This window comes from Anastrepha obliqua, chromosome 1 (genome assembly GCF_027943255.1).
Source record: "Anastrepha obliqua isolate idAnaObli1 chromosome 1, idAnaObli1_1.0, whole genome shotgun sequence".
NCBI lineage: Eukaryota > Metazoa > Arthropoda > Insecta > Diptera > Tephritidae > Anastrepha > Anastrepha obliqua.
In genome coordinates this window covers 56,984,565-57,007,517 of record NC_072892.1, presented here as the reverse complement: position 1 = coordinate 57,007,517, position 22,953 = coordinate 56,984,565, and positions in this window count along the sequence as shown.

Sequence of the window (22,953 nt, the reverse complement as noted above, 5' to 3'; positions counted from 1 at the left end):
AAATATATAAAAAACAAAATTAAAACGCGCCATTCAACGACTGGCAATTGGCAGCAATCGCCCATATAACAAAAGTGTTTACTAATAAACCAGGCAAACCAACAACAAAGACTGCCAATAGTACACTAAATTTCCTAGCCGTCAAAAAGAAAAAAAAACGACTCCAACCAAACCGATTTCAAATGTTTGGCTCTTAGCTACTTCGATTGGACGAGCTAGTAGATGAAAGCGGCGAGGGGTTCGAGGTAGGTCAAACATTTCGCTGCAGGCGGTTAAGCAGTTAAGGTGAAATCGTGCACTTTATTGCCAAATATATAATGGAGCAGGCAAAAATGTGAAGTGTTCTGTGCAAGTCAACAAGCAAGGGGATTACCAGAAGAGCTGAAGCTATTAAGAAGTTCACGTTGCAATGCCGCATGAAATATGAACACAAAGTGGGTGGTAGGTAGCACTGTACATTTCGATGTGTAGGGGTATGCGTGCGCCAAACGATTGTGTCACGAATTGCCCACTGTGATTAAAGAATTCGAAGACTTCAACCGAATGGCAAGCAAATAAATCGAAATTTGTACTTGCATTGCTTCCTGTGGCCGAAACAGATTATATTGGGTTGTGTAAAAGGTATGATATTGTATACACTTTGGTGAAAAAGTGAGCAAAGTAAAATTATTCATGCATATAAATACATGCAGTTTTTGCCTAGATTTTATTTAGAAGATCGCATTCAAAGTGATGTTGGTTAAGTTGTGTGTACTTGAATTTTAGTTAGACGTAATTCTCCGACCTTTTTTTTTTGAAGTTGGCATATCATTTTAAAGCTGAAAGCAGGCAACTACGCTGACTACAACTCGAGGGTCTGCGGATTAAGTAGTCTCGAGCCACCATAGTCTTGTTTACGAGAAAATGGAAATTGGATAGACTCAGTCTTCCAACACTGAAAGGTGTGACACTTGGTCTCTCCGATGAAGTTAAATATCTTGGAGTAATCTTGGATAAGAAGCTAACTTGGCAGACACACGTTTCACTGAAGGTGAATCGCGCATTAAGGATTTTTCAGCAATGTCGCAGAGCCTTTGGTAAAACCTGGGGTCTGAAACCTGCTGTAGTCCAATGGATATACACCGCACTTATCAGACCAATCATCACTTACGCCTCTGTGGTCTGGTGACGACGTAATATGGTTAAGTCCACAATCCGGGAACTATACAGGCTGCAAGGTGACGTATATTTATACATTACGGTCGCCATGAATACAACTTCTGGCGATGCCCTACCTGCTATGCTTAATTTGCTCCCCTTGAATCTTAAGATATAACAGGAAGCAATAAAAGCAATGTGTAGACTCCATAATTATGGTTTCTGGTACGAAGACGGATCTTCGCGACACAGAGAAATCTTTAAGTTGCTATCTGAGCAGTATCCACTGTTTTTGGCACCTAAAGACGATAAAGACTGATACCCATAGTTTCATTTGGAAGAAATTTGATGTCAGATTTCCATTGCGTGAGCAATAGAGCAATCCAGAATGCATGCAGGGAGGTTTGACGGATATTTTCTTTACCGATGGGTGCAAAAATGAAATAGAGTCTGGAGCCGGATGGTACTTAAACGATAGTAATAAGTATCACTATGCTGTGGGGGAAATGGTAACTGTTTTCCAAACAGAAGTTTTTGCCATCCTGTAAGCAGCCGAATAGATAATCGAGAGGAGATGGTGTGGGAAACAGATTGGAGTTTTCAGTGACAGTTAGGCTGCTCTGAAGACCCTGGAGATCGCGAAGCAAACCTCAAAGATTGTTCAAGAATGTAAGAATAAGCTTAATTCTGTCGCACGACAAAACAGGCTTGAACTCATATGCGTTCCAGGGCACTCCGGGGTTCAAGTAAACGAACAGTGCCAATGATCAGAATTTGTTCCGTAAAGAGCGATGGTCCTGTCTAGAACGTTGCAGAACTGCAAAGGGTTTTGTGACAAGTCCAAACAGAAAAATGTCAAACTTTCTACTAAAACTTAGAAGAAAAGACATTCGGCTCATGGTCGGTATTATTACAGAAGACAACCCATTGGATCAGCATATGACCACCATTGAAATCATTGAGGACCCAATGTGCCTGTCTTGCTTGGAGGAGACGGATAGCACTGAGCATTTTCTCTGTGAGTGTCCTGTCCTTGCCTGAGCAAGGCTACGAGTTTTGGGTTCCGATGTCGTTAGAATGAGTAATATTCGTTCTCTAAAACTGGAGTATATTTACAGATTTGCCAAAGAATCTGGAAAATTCTCACAAGTCTAACTACCTCTCCTTCCCTCCTTGACTATCTACCCTCTTTCCAGACCTCTAAATACAATGGGCATTTTTAGCCTGAGTGTTTTAGGAGCCATCAAATCTCCTGGTGCTCTTTGGCTCGATTTATTCAAATTTCAGTCACGAATAGCCTTCTGAGCGCAAATCTGTAGAGGTAGCCAACCTTCTAGAAGGAAACACTGCCCAAGCAGAAAAGAAAGCTTTATTTGTTGACAAGTTTGAAGTGTTTTTTGAGTTTCCTGGACATGGTCTTAAAGTTTCCTCAAAATTTATTTACTTGTAGGTTTCAGTGTAATAAGAAATAAGTTGAAAAAATTAAAAAAAATGTTTATAAGTTTGTGATTTATTAAATATTGACCCCAACATCCCCAGAAATCGTAGAAAAAATACTGGATATCATATTAGAAAATCGTCTAGTGACTGAAAGAGCATCTCATTGGGAAGTGTAAGCAATATTTTCACTGAAGTATAGTTCAGAAAGCTGTGCGCCCAATGGTTGTCGCATGGAAGAATCGAAAAATTCATTCGAGTGCGTCTTTCTCAACAAATTTTAGAGCGTTTTCGTTGACTTTGTACATCGATTGATCAGTAAGGATGAGACTTGGGTCTATCACCATGATCCTAAATCAAAACAAGAGTATAAAAAGTGGTATGAACCTGGTTCTTCGGCTCCGAAACGAGTTCGTGTCCAGAAATCGGCCAAGAAGGTTTTGCCATCAGTGGGAATGCGAAAGGAATTTTGTTTATAGATTACTTGCGAACTAAACAATAAATTCTGAATATTATTGTAATATTTTAAATCAGCTGAAGAAAAAAAATTGGTGAAACAAGGCCCATTTTGCAAAAGAAAAAACAATATTTTTGAAAATCCATGAATTAAAGTTCGGATTGTCAGACCATCAATTGTATTCACCAGATTCTGGCCCCTAGCGACCTTCATCTTTGTCCAGACATCCAGACATAAAAAAATTAATGCGTGGAAAGACTTTTTGATCAGCGTATTTTGCAGCCCTTCCAGATTCTCACTTCAGGGATGGAATTCATAAATTGGAATCTCGTTAGAACAAGTGTATTAATATTGATGGAGACTCTACTGAATAAGATTTAGATTAATTGGAGGTTTGCACTTCGTCATGGTGTTTTATACCCTGAATAAAAAAGTGTATTTCAAGCCATAAAATTATGTTTTTCTTATCGAACCGTAGAACTTATTAAATAACCTAATATGTTTTATTTTTCATAAATGTAAAACCTACCCTTACTTTTTTTATTTAACTTTTTAATGGCGAATAAAATTGACATTATTTGCCACTTTTTTAAAGTGAAATACTTTCGGTTCTTTTTATATTTGTAAAATTTTTTTTCATATTTTCGTCCAAAGTATAATTAAAAAAATTATTTCTCATAAAATTGAATTATCGTGTTCACAATTTTTTTGAAAAATACCACCCTCAGCCTAATACAAACGCACAGCGTGAAATTTCCATATGTATGTAAGTCACACCATTTAATCTCGGCTACTCTCATACCAGCTGTACTCATATACGCATGAGGAATTTTTGAAACCGCGAAAGAAATGGTTAGATATTAAATCCCTCCCAGAAGCAACTGTAATAAAAGAAGAAGAAGAATAGGGCCGTGCCGGTACTGTGGAGAAATACACAACATATAGGGCCACCCACAAGTTGAGCTAAAATTAATGATATCGAGAGAATAAAAGAGACGAAAAAGGAATCTTTAAAAAGAAGAAATTGAAAGCACAAACACGTGCGCGCAAAGAGCGTGAAAAGCTAACGGGCAGCAATATAATTAACACGGTGAAAAGAATTGAGAAGGTGTGGCCAATAAAAGACCGTTATCCGGCTCTCAGCGAATTTGACAGAATTAAAAGAGGGGCTAACGTAACTGGGGTCACGAAGCGGTTTGTTTATGAAAAAACTAAGATTGTGTTAATGATATACGGAAAAAATTTACCCAATATGACTACGCTACAGTCTAAACAACGGCTGATTGGATGAGTGTGTGAAGATATGTGAAATGATCGTGCATAATTCGGCTGGCCAATCCTCCGTGACGTTATTGGACAAACCTGGTAAATCTATCATCCTTGGGAATATCGAATATTCTGTTTGAAAATAAGGCTGATAGCAAATGACTTCCAGGCGTATTTTGTACTACCCTTATATATTGTATTATACCGGCTGAGCTGTTTATGAAACATAAGAGCAATTCCATATAAAAAGACCAAAGTAATTTGGATTTGGTTTTCAATTTTTCCGAAAATTTATTTAGTTATAAGCTTGAGTATAGGTAGGTAAAATGGCTTAAGTACCACTCTGGTACTCTCTAAGTAGCACTAAAGTGCAGTTTTGATATCATTGAGAGACCTTCAACGGGCAGATATCTACAGCCAACCCGACCTGTTGACGGAATCGCTGAAAAGTTGCTACCTGCGAAAATTTTGTTATTAGAACTTCGTTCTTGAGAAGAACCGGTATAAGTAATGCCGACATTACTTTCGAAGTAAGACTAAACTAATTTATACCTTTTAAGATAGGCTATATACCAAAAGACACAGTGAACAATTTAATAGATCGCATTTCTATTTACGAGTCACTGCTGAAATGAAGCAAAATCGCTTTTAATGATCACTCATGATGACAAATTTATCTTTAAGTTTCTCAACCGATTACATACCTGAGACGGTAGCCAAAGAAGAGAACTCTTTGTAAAGCGCCTTTCAAAAGTTACGCCTAGAAGTGAATAATAAATAGTTTCCAGACGTTATCTTCTTTATGCCATCCTTGATACATATATCAGGCGTATAATTAAAAAAATTTTTTTTTTTTGTTTCTTGTTCATTCCACTCGGGAGCATAGGGCCTCGATAAGACTCAGAGCCTTGCGTTGGTTTCGTTAATCTATTTTGCTTTCTGACAGAGTAGGTGATTAGCCTGCCGCTACCAGTCCTAAGTAGTGGAAATGGCCACCTGTCATTGCTTAGGAACAACGCCTTCTTACTGCTTGAAGCGCCATCTGTGTATCACATTTTTCTGGCAGAAGAAGCGCACTGAGGTTGAGGACTTCGCTACCGCGCTTGCCCGCTTCCTCTTGCTGGCGCCACTGATGCAATGGCTAACTGTGACTTTTTCTTTGTTTTTTTTTGCTTGTTTTAGCAGCCACAATGCAAGTAATGCACTGACTTTTGTGCGGGAGGAAGAATTGGAAGAATAAGGTTATTGGGGTCGAGGAATGAAATATTTTTTTGTTTTAGGAAACTAGCAAAGTAGGTAAGTTTGGAAAAGTGCGAGGACCGTGCTTTACATGGGATTCGAACCCACAACCTCTGGGATGGCAGGCTAGTGTACTTACGCTAGACTACCGAGAATTATTATTGAATCTGAATTATTGTGAAAATAGCCAATTTTTCAGAACAACATTTCGAAAAATTCGTGATTTTTTTGGTGGAAATAATCGTTCCAATGAGTCGACAAGTCAAAGGTTGGAGTAAAAATTTCAAGAAACTAATTCTGTCGAAGATAGAAAAAGGACTGTTAGGAATAGTGCTGCTGTATCGCAAAGCATCGCTGAGCAACCAGAACTGATTAGCAGAGACGAAGTGTCGTCTTTCAACGCAACACTTATAAATTAGTCTCACCTTAGCGAATTCAGCAGCGACTGTAGAGTGACTTGGGTGAGAAGTTTTGATGGTTAAATAGTTTTAGCTTGCGCTCGCTCTTCAAACCATCGTTATTCTGGACTCTGCAGAGTTATTGCAGATTTGTTGGAGTCAAGTGGAGTTCGGTAGCGAAAGTCAAAATTGTACTTGGAAGATGGTAAAATAACTATTTTTGAAGAATTAGAAAGATTCATCGAACAATTTGGCATGCATGTGGTGCAATAAAGTTCTAAAAAAAAAAATGTTACGAAACATTTTAGACAACCCAATAGTGACAAGGGAAGAGATTCTGCGGATACCTGCTTTAGTTGATTTATTTGCCTCAGGAGTATACGAATGGTTCTTGGAATGGTTTATGTTTTCTGTGTATTTGTGTGTTGTATTATCGAACCAATTACGTCATAAAAATAATTAAAGTAAATCAGAATTTGCGACCGCCAGAAGCACTTGACTCAGAAACGTCTTAGGCGGTTACTAAGCGGGAAACTTCGAATCAAGTACGCACTTTACGCCCCTACTCTCTGCGCTCAGTGGCTGTTTAATTGATTTAATGATAGAATCTCGATTTAAGCGTTCGCTAATTTAACTGCACATAAAATTTGTTTAATGGGCCCCAACATAAGCTGCGAAGGCAGTTTCGAAATTAATGGTGAAGGTTGAGGAAAGCAGCTCGCGTCCCTAGGGAATAATTTCCACAAGAAAAAAAAGGGCAAACACAAATATACAAATTACCGTCATGCTGAAAATGTGAAAAATATTGGATGCTGATTTGAAGCTGTGTCCCCCAGAGCCACCCACCAAAAAATGCGAAATTAATCATGCAAAACGCATCGGGTTTTGCATGGGAAAGCCATTAAAAATTTATGAACGTTGAATAGTTTTTTTCTTTGCCACTTTTCTTCTAGCCTTTTGTTTTTGCAACTTTTTTTTACCTTTTGCGTTTTTCTTTTCTCTGATATCATTGCCAAAACAACAAACGAACGTTGACAGTTTGGGCGTTAGCTTATACTGCCACTCTCCCTACAATTCCACGTTCTTGCTTTCAACTCTGCATAACAATTAGTCCAACCATAACTGGAGCGGGCCGCCACTACTCACACTCATACATGTATGTGTGTGTGTGTGTAAGTAAACCAGCAACCTAAAATATTTGATAGGCTGGGCGATGAAGGCCACTGCTGTTAGTGCTGCACCATTGTGCCGCACGTCATAAAAATATCACTTACATACATATGTGCCATATGCCAGCGACAGTCGACAAGCAACAAGAGGGCAAAAACAACAAAAACACCACCGCCAACGACAAAACCAAGCAACAATATGTAAAATGTCGGCATGCTGATGTCGCTGTTGGTTACAGCTGCAGTTGAGTTGCTGCTGACCAGAACAGCAGAAATGGCAACAATCAAGTCAACAGCAGCTACGTCAATTTGCAACAACAATGATGACTTCAGCGACATTGCCTGATTGCTCTTGCTGTTGCTGTTGCTGCTGATGTTGTCGTTGGCGTTAAAGAAAGTGGAAAAATATGATTATCATGGACAAAAATATTGGTATAAGGATGAAAGTGCGCGCATATGATTTACATACAGGCTTTTAAGCGCACAGGCACACACTCGCGTTCGCCGACATATGCTTATATGTAATAACGTGTGTACTTATATATAAGTATATGTAACGGACTTGTGAGTTCAAGTGCGAAAGACAGCAACGGCCTTGCTCAATCACTGCACCACCGGCAGCGCCTTTGGTTAAATCACAGATGCCATTGGAAGTAAAATGCATTTACCTATATGTGATCATGTGGATAGGTGACTTTGCTCATAAATTTTACAATTTGTATTTATTTCCTCCAAAACGAAATATTTCGAACTACACAAAGTAGACCCTGTCCAACAAAACAAAATACCCTTTGCTAATGGTTTTTCGGCTCACATATCTGTCCATTTGCGGAACAACATCAAGACGCACACCAGAAATAGGAGGAGGACATCGGCCAAACATCCAAAAAGGGTGTACGCACCAATTATTAAATTTCATTTGATTGACGCTAAATCTCTTTCATGGCCTTGAAATCTGGTTCCGTCTATAATTTTAATGCTATTGGCTAGAAGTCCCACAAAGAAAATTCAGTCGAACACGGTGGGCGTGGAATTATATGGGTCGCGTTTTAGGTCGAACGGGCGCAACCAATTTATGAATTCCAAGATGACTGTAATTTTGATCAGGGGCGAACGCAGGCAGCGGTTTGGAAGTTCTAGTCTATTAATCAAAAATAGAATAAAAAAATCTGAATGGGGAAATTTTTCACAAATGGCAAGAAAAAATATTTTCATAACAATTTAAAAAGGAAAAAAACGTTATTATTTGAGGGTGGGAGTTTTCACAAATAACAAAAAAAAATGTTCCAACAATTTTGAAAAAAAAAATTTTATTATTTAAGGGAAATAGTTTGCACAAATGACCAAAAAACTTTTTTCCCTACAATTTAAAAAAAATTATTACTTTCGAACAAATGTTTCCTGTTACAGAAAAATATAAAAAACTCTGAGGTGCAGAGTTGTTACAAAGGACAAAAAAAAATATTTTCTCAACAATTAAAAAAAAAAATTAATATTTGAGTTTTCACATATAACAAAAAAATACTACATTTAAAAAAAAATTATTATTCTGACGGAGGAAGTTTTCACAAATGATAAAAAAATAAAGCTTTTCTCAATAGTTTTGAAAATCAAAAGTTAATTATTTCCGAAGAAAATTGTTGTATCACTGAAACATAAAATAAAAAAAATCATCAGAGGGGAATTTTTCACAACACAAAATAATAATTTCCCAACAATTTTGGGAAAAAGGTAAATTATTTTAGAAAAAATTGGTCTATTACTGAAAAATAAAATAAAAAAATCTGGGGGAGAGAGGGAGGGAGTTGACAAAACAAAAACTACTCCAACAATTTCGAAAAATAAAATTCAGTTGTTTTTTTTAAAACAAAAAATTTAATTATTTTCAAAAAATATGTACTATTACTAAAAAATATAATAAAAAAATTGTAGGGATGGGGGTTTCCACAAATGATCTAAGAAATGTTTTCCCAACAATTTGGAGAACAAATTGAAAAAAAAAAATTTTTTTCTCAACAATTTTGTAAAAATATTAATTATTTACAAAAAAATATCTATTACTGAAAAATTAAAAATTAAATTTAATTACATTATTAATAAAAAAAGTCTGAAGAGAGATTTTTCGCAAATGGCAAAACAGAATTTTCCCCAACAATTTAAAAAAAACAAAAATTGTATTATTTTTGAAAAAAAAAGTTATTTCTTACATAGTCCCGCCCAAGGTGAATCTATTAAGGGGTTACATGGGTTTCGTTGGTTCAAAAAATCGATTTATTTTTTTTTTTTTGCTTATTAATTTCTACAACTTCTCAGGAGTATTATCCAAAATTTTCAAGTCGATCCGAATAATAAATTCGGAGATACAGCCTTTAGAATGTGTGCGCTCCAAGCCCCTTTTATTGTTACTCAAAACTTTAAGCGCGTTTTTCTCGGAACCGTGTTTTCAAAGTCGGTTGTCAAATATTCTCGAAAACTACTCAACCGATTTTGATGAAATTTTACACAGGTGTTCGAAATACAATTTACTCGTGCTTGAACGAGGGATTTGGTTTTTTTTTTCAATTACAACAATTTAAAAAAAAACAAAATGTCAAGAAAATTTGACCGAAATTTTCATTTTTTTGCAAAAATGTCTGCCAAAATTCCAATTTTTACTTTTTTTTCTTTCCTTCGTTCAAGCACGACTTTATGGTCTTAACTAAAGCACTAATTATTGTTTTTTCATTTTTGATGAGCTTGTCAGGAGTTACGCTGACAACGCGGACGCATCTTTTTTTCGAGGGGTCACCGAAAATGACGTCACCTTTAATGAATGCGCCTAGATCTTGAAATTAATTCTGTGACAAATTTTACAATGTATACGGCGAGAATAAATTTGCAGAAAAAAGTTCCGTTATTTTTGCTTTTTTTCATATGCATTGTCTACTCATAAATTATATTCAAATTATATTCAAATTCGTGGCGAATTGCGGTGATTGCGTTACAAAAGTGTGGTAGAATTGCAAGTGAGATTTACGAATTTTAGTATTTCGAAACTTAATATTTCGAGAATGTTTTCCGCACGATCAATCTTTTTCCTCTCAAACCTCTGGAGTGGCAGATAGAAAAAGAAGTAGTCGTCCTTGTGTGGTTCGAACCAGTGCAGGCATAAAAGCCATTCGAGAAAGAATTCGCAGAAATTCACTTAGAAAGCAGAAAATCATGTCTAGTGAAATGAAACTATCGAATATGTCAAGACTAATTAGAGATCATCTGAAAGAGATGACAAGAAAGCCTTCCATCGCTAAACTGGCCATCTTTTGTCAACGCGCTTGAAGAAAATTTATCACGACAGATGCAAGCAGCCTCTTCGATGACACGTGGTCAACGGCCATGAAACTATTCCTTTTACAGATGAGATCATTTTCACTGTTGAAGAAGTTTTTAATAAGCAAAACGACAAAATCTATGCTAAAACTTTTAAAGACGCTAAAACTATTATGCCAAGGGTTCAGCGTGCCCACCATCCAGCATCCCTGATGGTTTAGTGGGGAATGTTTTGTAAAGGCGTTACATCTCTGCAAAAGTGTACCAGGAGGACGTCTTCGAAGGCGTGGTGAAGCAGTTGAGCACTACTCCAGCCCACAAGGCAAAAACTACCCAGCAGTGACTAAAAACCTATATTCCTGGGTTTATATCCGCAGAAGATTGGCTATCTAGAAGTTCCAGATCTGAATCCATTGGACTGCAGCTTGTGGTCAGATTCGGTGAACGCAGCCTGTCAAAGACCTCACAGATATTAGGGGAGTCTCAAACTATCTTTGGTTCGAGCAACGACGTCAGTATCCATGGAAACCGTGCGTGCTGCAATAGCTCCATAGTCTAATCGTTTGAAAGCTTGTGTAAATTTACAATGTCTCTTTTTAATATATACATGATTCAATAAAACTAACTACATTAAAAAAACGACCTCGATACTCTTCGAAAAAGTATTTCAGGTCATTGATCGGAATGCCCTTCAGAATGTCGGTAAAAATCTTTTAGACGGCCTTTACGAACGCAAAACGTTTTCCTTCCATGGTCAAATACAATTTTCCGAATAGGTAGAAGTCACGGAGAGCCATATCAGGCGAATACGGTGAGAGCTTGATGGTTAAAATGCGATTTCTAGTCAAAAAATTAGTCAAAAGGGTGGATCGCTGAGATGGTTCATTAGCATGCAATAAGCGCCAGCTTCATCCTTCGCGGTATGCAGGGCGAATTCGACGAATGCGATGCAAAAAACGCTTCAAAGCGTTAAGATAGGAAATTGCATTGACGGTTTGGCCCGGTGGCACGAACTCCTTGTGGACAATTCCCTTGGAAGCGTAAAAACAAATGAGCATCGACTTGATTTTTGACTTCTCCAAACGCGATTTTTTGGGTGCAGGCTCGTCTGGGGCCTTCTATTTGGCTCATTGACTCTTAATTTCAGGTTGGATGTTGGAAACACCACGTTTCATCACCAATTACAATTTTGTAAAGGAAGTTCTCGTCTTCTCTCGCCTCTTTAATAGGTAGATCTTTCGAATGTTGAATTCTGAACAATTTTTAATCATCAGTTAACTTGTGCGGAATGAAACGTGCACTTGAATTTCAACGATTCCCGATTCCATCAATTTCAACGATGATTTCGGTTAATTTTTGATAAATTTACAAACAATTTCTATGGAGTTTTTGGTGATTACTGATTTTGGGCGACCCGTATGTTCATTGTCTTTTATGTCCACACACCATTTCTGAAACGTGTAAATCACTCAACTCTGGCGCGAGATAGACAATCATCGCCATAAACTTCTTTCATCAATTCAAATGTTTCGGTAAACGTTTTAGCGATTTTAAAACAAAATTTAATATTAGCTCTTTGATCGAAACTCATTTTTGTACCGATGACACAAACATACTGATACTTTAGACGCAATAACTTCGCTTCCACTGAACCGGATGTCACCAAGCTTTCACTGGAAGTCAGCTAGGGATGTAACTTCCAACGCATTAACTCATAAAAAAGATGGCGCCATCAAAAACATTTTTTGTTTATTTTGGACTTCACCTTGTATAACGGACTTAACGTATAACAGAATATGGGGAATTGATTTTGGGTGTATGCTAGCCGATTCTAACATAACCGAAATGTCATAAACCAAGCTTAGACATATGGTAAACAAACTGCGCATCGAGAGCTACAATAAGTTTATGGAGATGCTGCTTTAAGTGAAACAACGTGCCGAGATTGGTTTCGTCGCTTCAAAGACGATGATTTCAATGTTGACGGCCGTCCGCGTGAAGGAAAGCCAAAAACCTTCGAAAACGCTGAATTGGAGGCATTGCTCAATGAGGATCCATGTCAAATGCAAGAAGAGCTTCAGTATTAGGAGTTACCCGCCAATCCATCACCCCATTATAAGTTAAAACCAAGGGATGTTGAGCGTCGTTTTTTCGTCTGTGAAAAATTGCTCCAGCGGCAAAAGGGGTGGGTTTTCTTCATCGCAACGTGACGGGTGATGAAAAATGGATTCATTACAGCAATCCAAAGAAAAGAAAGGCATGGGGACTGCACGGTCATGCTTCTACGTCAGCGCCTCTGCCAAATATTCACGCTGCGAAAGTTATGCTATGTATTTGGTGGGACCAAGTTGGTGCTATTTATTATGAACTGTTAAAACCAAGCGAAACCATCACTGGCGATCCGTATCGACTTCAATTGATGCCATTGAGCCGAGCCCTGCGCGAGAAGCGGCCACAATACGCGGAGAGGCATGAAAAAGTGATTATACAGCATGACAACGCTCGGCCTCACGTTGCCAAACCCATTAAAACCTACCTGGAAACACTGAAATGGTAAATCCTACTCCACCCACCATATTCTCCAGATATTACGCCGTCCGATTATCACCTGTTCTGAACGATGGCTCATGGTCTAGCTGACCAGCAGTTCCATTCATATGAAGACATCAAAAAATGGCTTGATCCGTGGATAGCCTCAAAAGCAAGTTTTACTGCGACGATATAGAGATCTACCAGGAAGATGAGAAAAAGTAGTAGCCAGTGATGGGCTATGATGATGATTCACTTGTAAGCATTTTTTCAGAATAAAGTTGTATTTTCATCAAAAAAAAAGTTGCGCACCTTCCATTGTATAATAAAAGTTTTAAACCCGAATCCTTTGAATTAAAAATGTGTCATTATATACTTATTTTAAATTATTCCGACTGACAACATATCAACGCTACTGTCACACGTTCTACTAGTTGTAAGCACCCTTTGTATATATACAATTATCTTTTTAAAATAAAGAGCATAAGAACTTAGCTAACTACATAGTGAGGCGAGCACTGATTTAATTGATGTCCTTTATTTTACAATTTAGACTCTTCGGCGATTTTCCTAGTTATTTTTTTTTTAAATCTTTTGCAGGTAGTACAGCTGTTTTGTATGCAATTTATGTATATGTTGCACCGTATGCAACATTCAAAATTGCAAAACAGCCACTGGTACTGACGTGACAGCAGCGTAACAATTTTGCTTGCAAGCGATGACAGTTCAATATGCAAATCTCATAAATCATGCAACACCTGCTGAGCCACGATAGCAAAAAACGAAAAGCATAGAAAGTGGAACGATGGTAGGAAAAGAGCGAGCGGGTCAAAGCAATGAAACATGTACATGTATATGTGTATGTAAGCGTATATGTATATGCATGTAAATGGAACCGTTAGTAGTAAGAAGTTGGGGAACCAATGAAAAAAATTGACGGAGCAGCTCTTTTCTTACTTGAATGCAGGTATGAGCCACAAAAAACGAGCAGAGCTCACAATTCCAAGTGCGTCAGTTCACAAAATTAGTATGCAAGTGCATTTTTAAATACCCTTTTTAATCCTCTATAGAGGGAATCAAATGAAATTTAAGACAATTTTGCAGAGCTTAACAAATGCTGCAGACCCTGCACCTCTTTCAGGTGCTTAAAGTGGCCTACAATGATAGGAAACCCGAAAAAACAGCAAGCCAGCAATGAAGTAGGGCTGCTGTAACATGCAGCATGCAACATGCACTTACTGACACCAAGTAAAACGTAAAATGCGCATTGTGGCAGCCACAAACACACCCGCCTTTCTGTACGCACACGGTCGTAGGTGGTGTACGACATCGTGGCACGTGCATGTTGCTGCAACTGTTCATGTGGTCTCATATTTTTACAGCCTTACAACAACGTTACAGCACACTATTGCGCATAAATAGTTAGCAATGCATGTGTGTGTGTGTGTGTGTATGGCTAATGTTGCAACACAATGCGGCAACAAGCCTAGTAAAATGGACAGCCTAAGAGTGCTGGACCAATGAAAACAAGAAAAAACCGTCATTTGTGTGAGCCTGATTGTCTGCAGCCAGATGAAGTGGAAAGTGTGGCATGAGTGGCAAGGTAGGCGACTAAAGGGAAAATGAATGAACATGCAACCACAAATTAAAATACGACCATGCAACCAAATAGTAAAAAGCGTAAGTTATTGTTTATTAATGTATGCGAATTTCACCCACAGGGCTTCCGCATTTGTTAGAGCTATTTTATCTAGGAAATTTTTTTCAAATTTATTTTATTCACTTAATTGGTTTTATAGGCTGCTTGGTATCGATGTAATTTATTCAAGCACATTGGTCTTTCATAGGCTACGTTGAAGAGGGAATTTGTAAAATCTGGATTATTTTAAGAGATGAGAGCAATTTCGTTGTAGTCTAAATGCACCGGGTGGTCCATAATACAGGTAACTTTTTTGGGTGGCGTATTTCTGAAAGTATTTACGTTAGACCACTTAAATTTGGTAAGGGGTTATATGACATTAATCCTTACCACATCCACAAAAACTGCGTATAACGAAAAAGGGGGCGTGGCACCTCCCATGCAACTGGAATTTTTAACAGTCCGTATTTCTGGAAGTATTTACGTTAGACTACTGAAATTTGGTAAGGGGTTATATGACATTAATCCTTACCACATCCAGAAAAACTGCATATAACGAAAAAGGGGGCGTGGCACCTCCCATACAACGGAATTTTTTATAGTCCATATTTCTGGAAGTATTTAGGCTAGACGAATGAAATTTGGGAAGGGGTTATATGAGGTTAATCCCTAACACCTCCAAGAAAACTGAGAAAAACGAGAAAGGGGGCTTGGCACCTCCCATGTAAATTCAATTTTTCATTGTCCATATTTCCGGAAGTATTTGGGCTAGACAACTGAAATTTGGTAAGAGATTATATAAGGTTAATACCTAACACCTGCATGAAAACTGGTGATAGCTAGAAATGGGGCGTGACACCTCCTATACAAATGGGATTTTTCATACTGCATATCACTGGACGCATTTATGGTAGAATACCAAAAATTGGTAAAAAGTTTAATGAAGTTAGTATTTAGTAGGTAGGTAGAAAAAATTTGAGCTTAGAGAAAAATGAGGGTTAGACCATTTGATATAGAAACGAATTTATACTATCAACTATAGAGGTATTGCTGAATTGAATGCATTCTCTTATTGGTAAAGTTTTATCGGTAAGTAAACAGTCCAGCAATCTAAGCGAAATATCAATTTTATTTAAAAAAATGCTTTAAAAACTACGCCACGCCTAGATAATAATGCCGGTTTAGCTACATAAATATTACACTCAAAGCTATATGATTACGTATGTAAGCTAAAATAGTTTTATTTTGAAATTAAATATGAAATAATCCAAATTAATAAAATAGCAAACAACACATATCAAATTGAAATGCAAGTTTAACAGCGGAAAATATTGACAGTGTTCACCACAAGTTATAAAATCATCGTTTAATCGCCATCACTGTAAATATGTAAACAAAAAACAGCTGATGCATTCCATTGTAATATCTATATTCAAAATTCAAGAAATACTACCAGGAACTGTCACAACTTATCATTCCATTGAAACAGTCGTCGAAGAATCCCAGGCTGTTCATTATCCCGTTGAGTTTCTTAACTCCGGACCCATCAGGAATTCCTCCTCATCGACTGATGCTTAAAAAGGGGGCCATGATAATTATGCTGCGTAATTTGGATCGTCCACGTTTATGCAATGGCACACGGCTAATCATCACGAAACTTTTACCGAATGTTATAGAAGCTATGGTTTTATCAGGAAATTTTGAAAACCACAAAGTTTTCATACCAAGAATTCCAATGATACCGATGGGACTACGTTCAAAAACGGATATACCTTTCAATTTTAAACGCTTCCAATTTCCTATTAGACTGGCTTTCGCAATGTCCATAAATAAAGCTCAGGGACAATCATTAGCTGTAGCAGGAGTCAATCTAACCAACTCATGTTTTACCCATGGCCACTTATAGGTATGTAGCCTACTCCAGAGTTGGCGCACTGAAAAACCTTTTTATTTATACTCAAAATAATACAAGAAAAAATGTTGTATATCCGATCGTTTTAAATAATACCTAAACTGACTTAAAACAGTTAAAGTTGTTTTATTTACATTGCATACTTTTTGATAGAAATGTGGGGTGAAACCCACGGGTATAAGCTAGTTACCTATAAATTAGGGTCACTCTTCTGGGGTGAGTGAGCCTTCGCTGATCTCAGTAATAACAACTCAAATTTTTCACCAACCAGATGATAAGCACAAAGAGCTCGGATTATTACCTTAAGGTCCATTGGGCTCAGTAATTGAAGGCAAATGGCTATCCATTTCATTATCACTTTACAATTTGGGCCCTGGTTTAATTCCTATTGAACACTAAATTTGGCCAAAAGGTATTATTTTCTATCTCAGCAACTTGGAGATTAAAAAAAATTGGAATGAATCTGCAGTGAACGGCAGTTTGAGGAGAATTTCATAGTTGAGACATCTTTGGCACATTTTTTTACGACCACCTTTTTGTGATTGTACCTATTGTACGACCATTGCTATCAGCAGGTGATATATGCAGCAAGTCACACAGCTCAAAAAATAATGATATATTACGCACTAGATTTGGTTTTCTTATCATGAGAGATTTTTTTTTTGTTTGTTTTTTTATCATCAGAACTCGCGCTATTAAACTTTTTTGATGTTTATCGTTAAAGATCGATCGAAATTGAGCAGTTAATTTAGAAGTTAATCCGAATACGAATATTGTGCGAGCCTATTGTTAGAACTAGGAAGGAATCGTTAACAAACTACAATATATTAAAATTGGAGTGATAGAATGCGGTACTGATTTCTGACAGGGTAGGATATAGCCTGCCGCTATTAATCCTAAGTGGTGGAAATGCCCACCTGTCGTTGCTTAGGAACAACGCCTTCTTACTGCTTGGACCGCCATCTGTACTTCACATTTTTCTGGCAGAAGGATCGCACAGATGGTTTAAGACTTCGCTAAATTTCGTGAGTCTGCGCTATTACCGCGGTCGCCCGCTTGATCTTGCTGGCGCCACTGATGCAATGTGTAACTGTGTGTTTTTCTTTGTTTTTGCTTGTTTTAGCAGCCACAATGCAAATAATGCGCAGGCTATTGTGCGGGAGTAAGGATGGAAAGGATAAGTTTTTGGGTTTGAGGAATGGAATTGGAGAACTTTTTTTTTAGAAACCGGGAAAGTAGGTAAATTTGAAAAGTGCGAGGACCGTGCCTTACGTGGGATTCGAATCCACAACCTCTGGGATGGCAGAAGACTGGTGTACTTACACCAAACTACCGAGTGTCAATGTATGACACATTAAAGACAGTCAGTAGTTCAAGTTTCAGAAGTTAGATGATCCACCCTGTACATAGGTATTTATTTTTCTTCTCAATTAGTATCAATGATAGCTGCTTCAGCACATAAAAAACGTCCATGGATGCATATATTTCTACTTAAATAAGTGCTGTTTAAAAAAAAAAATATATATATGTTTATGTTGCATCGTTACATATGTATTTTCTATCGCTCATCCATGAATAGAACTTACATGACACTGGAATTTACATACGCAAATAGGCGCACAACACAAACGCATTATGACATCAACCGCAAATATGTCTCGTTTGTGGTTTAGTCTAGCATATGTACAGGCGTTGCTGGTGTCGACTTTTGTGTTACTTGTGGCCAACCAAAATTATGAGCACGTCCTCACCTCATACTCGTGCCCAAGGTATTATGGCTGAGTAGCTGACCACTGTCTAGGATGTTATAAAAAAAAACTTGAATAGCTTACACAACAGGAGGTGAGGTGACTAAATATCATTTTCTTTGTTTTTCTTTTTTTTTTGGTATCACTGAAAGATGGTTATACTGCACTACAGCAGGCGCCCACACTCGAATGACCACCACAGTCACACTTTTATGATTTATGCATACGAACCGCAGGTGGCGGCTGCCTATTTGTGCTTTCAGCGCAATTAAAAGATTATCGCGCATGCAGACATTTAAGAAATAAAATATATATTTAATTGACTTTTTTAATATTTTACATTTTGGCGAAAAAGTGCGTGCACCTTTTCGAAATTTCATTTCAGATTTTTCAAGCATATTTTTTTAAATTGACTTCAGTTCTCACACATAATTTGCTTCTATGCTTTCTAACTAATGAAAACGGATGCCTCGGCGTGGTAATTTGCGTTTTGGAAAGCGAAAAAAGTCAGCGCGAGCCATATCAATTAGTTACGATCGTTGTTTAATGATATTTTTTGAAGTTCATTCCCGAACTTCATTCACAATTTTACCTTTCTGAAATAGTGCTTCATCATAGTACAAAGTCTATTAGACAAATTTCTTCAAATGTTGCATTAGGCTTAAAAAATATTATTTATTTACTGTCTTTTTTTTTGGTTTTGGTAGGAGGTTAAAGTCAAAATGTCCCATGATGCTCCCACTAACACTATAACATTCCCCCTCCTAGACTGATTTCCACCCTGCAACCGCTGTAAGCATTTCATCAAAGTGGAGCGGCGTTGATTTCTATTGACACAAACAGGTACCTGCGTTCAGCTCCCACTCTTGTGGAGATATGGAGATTTTACGCCAGCGTTGGTATCCACTCCTCCCACTGTTTTCATAAGTGATTCTAGAGGAAATGGAACATGGAAATTTTCGATAGCGCAGTATTTACGAACTATCCTTTTCTCTTCTATCTGATGTTGTTGTGAGTGATTGATTCTAATGCCTGCGTTTGTCGTCGTCCTGCCTAGACACTGTTCACCCCCATGTCGTACTTGCAACTGTAGCTGCTGCTGCTGGGCCTTGCTCTCCCATTCAATGAATTGAAGTCGTAGCATTATTTTTCCAGCAAATGCTCGAATCGCCTCCCACTTAGCACTTGATGAGCACATGTCCGATATGAGGTTGATAGGACTAGGTGAATGTCCCAAAACTCTTTGAAGTATTACACGTTCTCCTGCGAAGCGATCACAACGAGAAGTCACGTGTTCCGCGCTTTCGCTTGCATAAGGGCATCTTGGGCATCAAAATGGGTTATCTGTCAGCTGAAAGTAGTGGAGATATTCCGTAAAGTTATAATCTATATCACCTGCTTTCTTTTCACCCACTTTTCGAAATGTGATATTAGCTTGTATTTCTACCTTTTTTTATTTTATGAATCACTTGGAATGGATTTTTAAATGATCAATTCTCAGCAGTTTTATCACAAGAATGTATCCACAAAAATCCATTTTTAACCAGAGACCGCACTCATTTTCAGAAGAATTGATATTTAATGATTATTATTTATTGCTTACAGATCCTTGTGGTCTATGTGAAATCTATTCAGATCAGCCAGATATACCTGACCTAGCCGATTATTTTGAGACCTTAAAATTTGCGATGAATAGTAATCTTAAATTCCTAACTTTTATTGTATTGTTCAGAAAATAGAAGGTGGCACAAAATTAATCATATACCGAATGATATTTTTTGGTCTTGTGTATTTTCTCCAAAGAATTCTCGACATTTTTTTATATGAAAAAAAAAATTATAAAAAATTAGCGCGATTTTTGAGTTACTTCAAATTTCAAAGTCATCTTTCAATACTTTAAATAAAAAAAGATATCAAAAATTTATTTTTTATTGCAATGTATTGAAAAATTCTGAATTTTTTTAAATTTTTTTTTTTTGGTTTTCTATAGTGCAATAATATATAAAAACAAAGTTAACCTCAGCGTATAAAAATTGTCACTTTTTCTACTAAAATTGGAAGGCATGCATCTAAAAGTTTTCCAAATATTCTGATCAAAAACTTTAAATTTTGATGATAATTGTTTGAAATTTTTTGTACTCTGTTTCGGACTCTGGTTTATTAGATTTTTGTTATACTATAAACTATGTATATTTTTATAAAAACTTAATGAAAGAAATATAGAATACAAAATTTCACACATCTTATAAAATAAACTTAAATGGCTTAAATTTTGAGAGATTCGAAATTGACTTCGAAGATATGCTTTAATATATTGTATTATACTTTTTTTATAACTTTTAATATAGTCCAAATCTGCTAAAAACGATGTTGAAAAAATAATATAGTTCTATAAAAATTGACTCGCCCGATGCCAACACCAGCCCAAGTGCTTTTAGTCTCCGCGGCTTAACGAAACTTTTCAGTGGTTTCAGCGCTGGAGGTTCGCTAGAGGTTTCAGCTTACTCGACGTCTATAAAGCTAGTAAATAGGCCATCAAGCTGTCACAAAGCTCACGAACAGCTCAAAAGTGATATTATCGCCTTCAAAGTACTCCCCATCAACTGCAACTCACTAATGTCAGAGTTTGATCCAGCTCCAGGTATAGCATTCAGAGCTGTCCTCGATTTTTCCATTACTTCATTTCGGTTGTTAAAACGCGTTCCCCGTAGTGTTTAGCTTTTGCCAGGCGCGACTATATAGAGAATTTAAAACAATTGATTCCTACAACCAGAAGCAATTACTCGGGTTAGATGAATGACCAAAATTATTTAATTATTTTTAGAAATCATTTTAAAGTTTCCTGTAAGTAAGTTAATGATAGATTACTAGTTTTACCCGCGCACTAGTGCCCGAAAGTATTATAATTTTGTTCACCATTTGACTAGGTTTGAGTACCTATCCTGCTTCCTTCATACATGCTGAAGTCTATCGGAACCAAAAGTGTTGTTTTTAAATTCATTGGAGTAGATGACCTTACGCAAAAGTCGGGGGACTCATTGATATGCTTTTTCGCGGAAGCCTTTTCGGAAGCCTTCCTCTTCCTCTACTACCACCAGCTGGTATCGCATCGAGTACTTTCAGAGCAGGAGCGTTCGTATCCATTCGGACGACATGACCCAGCCAACGTAGCCGCTGAATATTTATTCGCTGCGCTATGTCTATGTCGTCGTAAAGGTCATACAGCTCATCGTTCCATCGGCTGCGATATTCGCCATTGCCAACGAGTAAAGGTCCAAAAATTTTGCGCAGAATCTTTCTCTCAAACACTCCAAGCATCGCTTCATCGGATGTTGTCATCGTACAAGCTTTTGCGCCTACTTAGGTGACTATCTATCATCTTTGGATGCGTTTAATTTCACTCACATCCGCAGGAGCTAATTAATTCGACGCCCGGTTTTGGCTTTATAGGTAACGCGTCCATCGTATTTATAAGGCCCGATCCCTGGTTGGGAGTTAGCTTTTTAATTTCTGTGCATGATTTGGCATGTTTCGAATGCAAGTTTATAGCAAATTTTTGTTCTGATAGAAACACCTCCTGTTATCATGGTGCAAGATCCACGAGTTTTTCATCCACAAATCGGGCCGTTTCCTACGCACATTCTCTCTCAAACGTCGCATAACTTCCCAATAATATTTTTTACTTACCGTAGAACCATTTGGAACAAGTTCCGAGATACCGAGTGCACAAACCATGATAATCATAGAAATCGAGTAGCATGACTTTCACTTTTGACCGACTTTGACTTTTGGGTTTCGGCTCATGTCGGTAGCGCCATTCAGCCGGCTGTTAACTGGTTTGCATGCCAAACTAATATACCCACTTCAGCCACCTTCTTTCGATGAATTGTATGAAAGAAATTCAACTCTCTTGGAACGAATCGAGCAGCCATGCGTTTCATGCCAATAGATGGTGTAAGATGTTGCGAATTCATTCGTGAGACACGCTAAGGTCACGAGCTACCTTTCTCAAATTTAAATGATGGTTTTCCAGCACCATTTCCTTGACTTTGTCGACGTTTTCATCCGTTGAAGACGTTGATGGGCGACCAGATCGGAGCAAATCTTTCACGACTTCTCGGACCTCTTCAAAAGCCTTATAACATTCGTAGACCTGTGTTTTTGATAAAACACGCTCGCCAAAGGCTTTCTGCAACATTTTCAATGATTCGGCATACGAAATCCCGTTCAAAACACAAAATTTAAGACAAATTCTTTGTTCGATATTTTTATCCATAGAGAAATTCGCAGAGCACACCTGCGGTTGACAGACATAATTAAACACTGATAGATTAAAAAAAGCTAATTGACAGATCACGTTCAATCTCTGCGACACTATAGAGGGCAGTTGTACCAACATTCCTGCAAAAAAAATGTAGACATATGTGTAACGCCGCTTTTTAAATGAACAATTAGCGATATTTTTTTGACAGAATGTGTATACGCGGAGACTAAAAAAATCTTGGTACGAAAACCAAGGCACTCGGATTTAGATGTTCGAAGAATTTTGTGGTACGATTCCGCACGGTCACACTATGCGAGTAAATTCCAAGTGATTACCTAAATGTTTAAATTTATTTAAATATATTGGTACTAAATTAGAGACTAAATGTTCTTGAATGGTTACGAAAATTTTCGATTTTTTTCATGGTACTTCTACCGGCACAGTCCCTCATA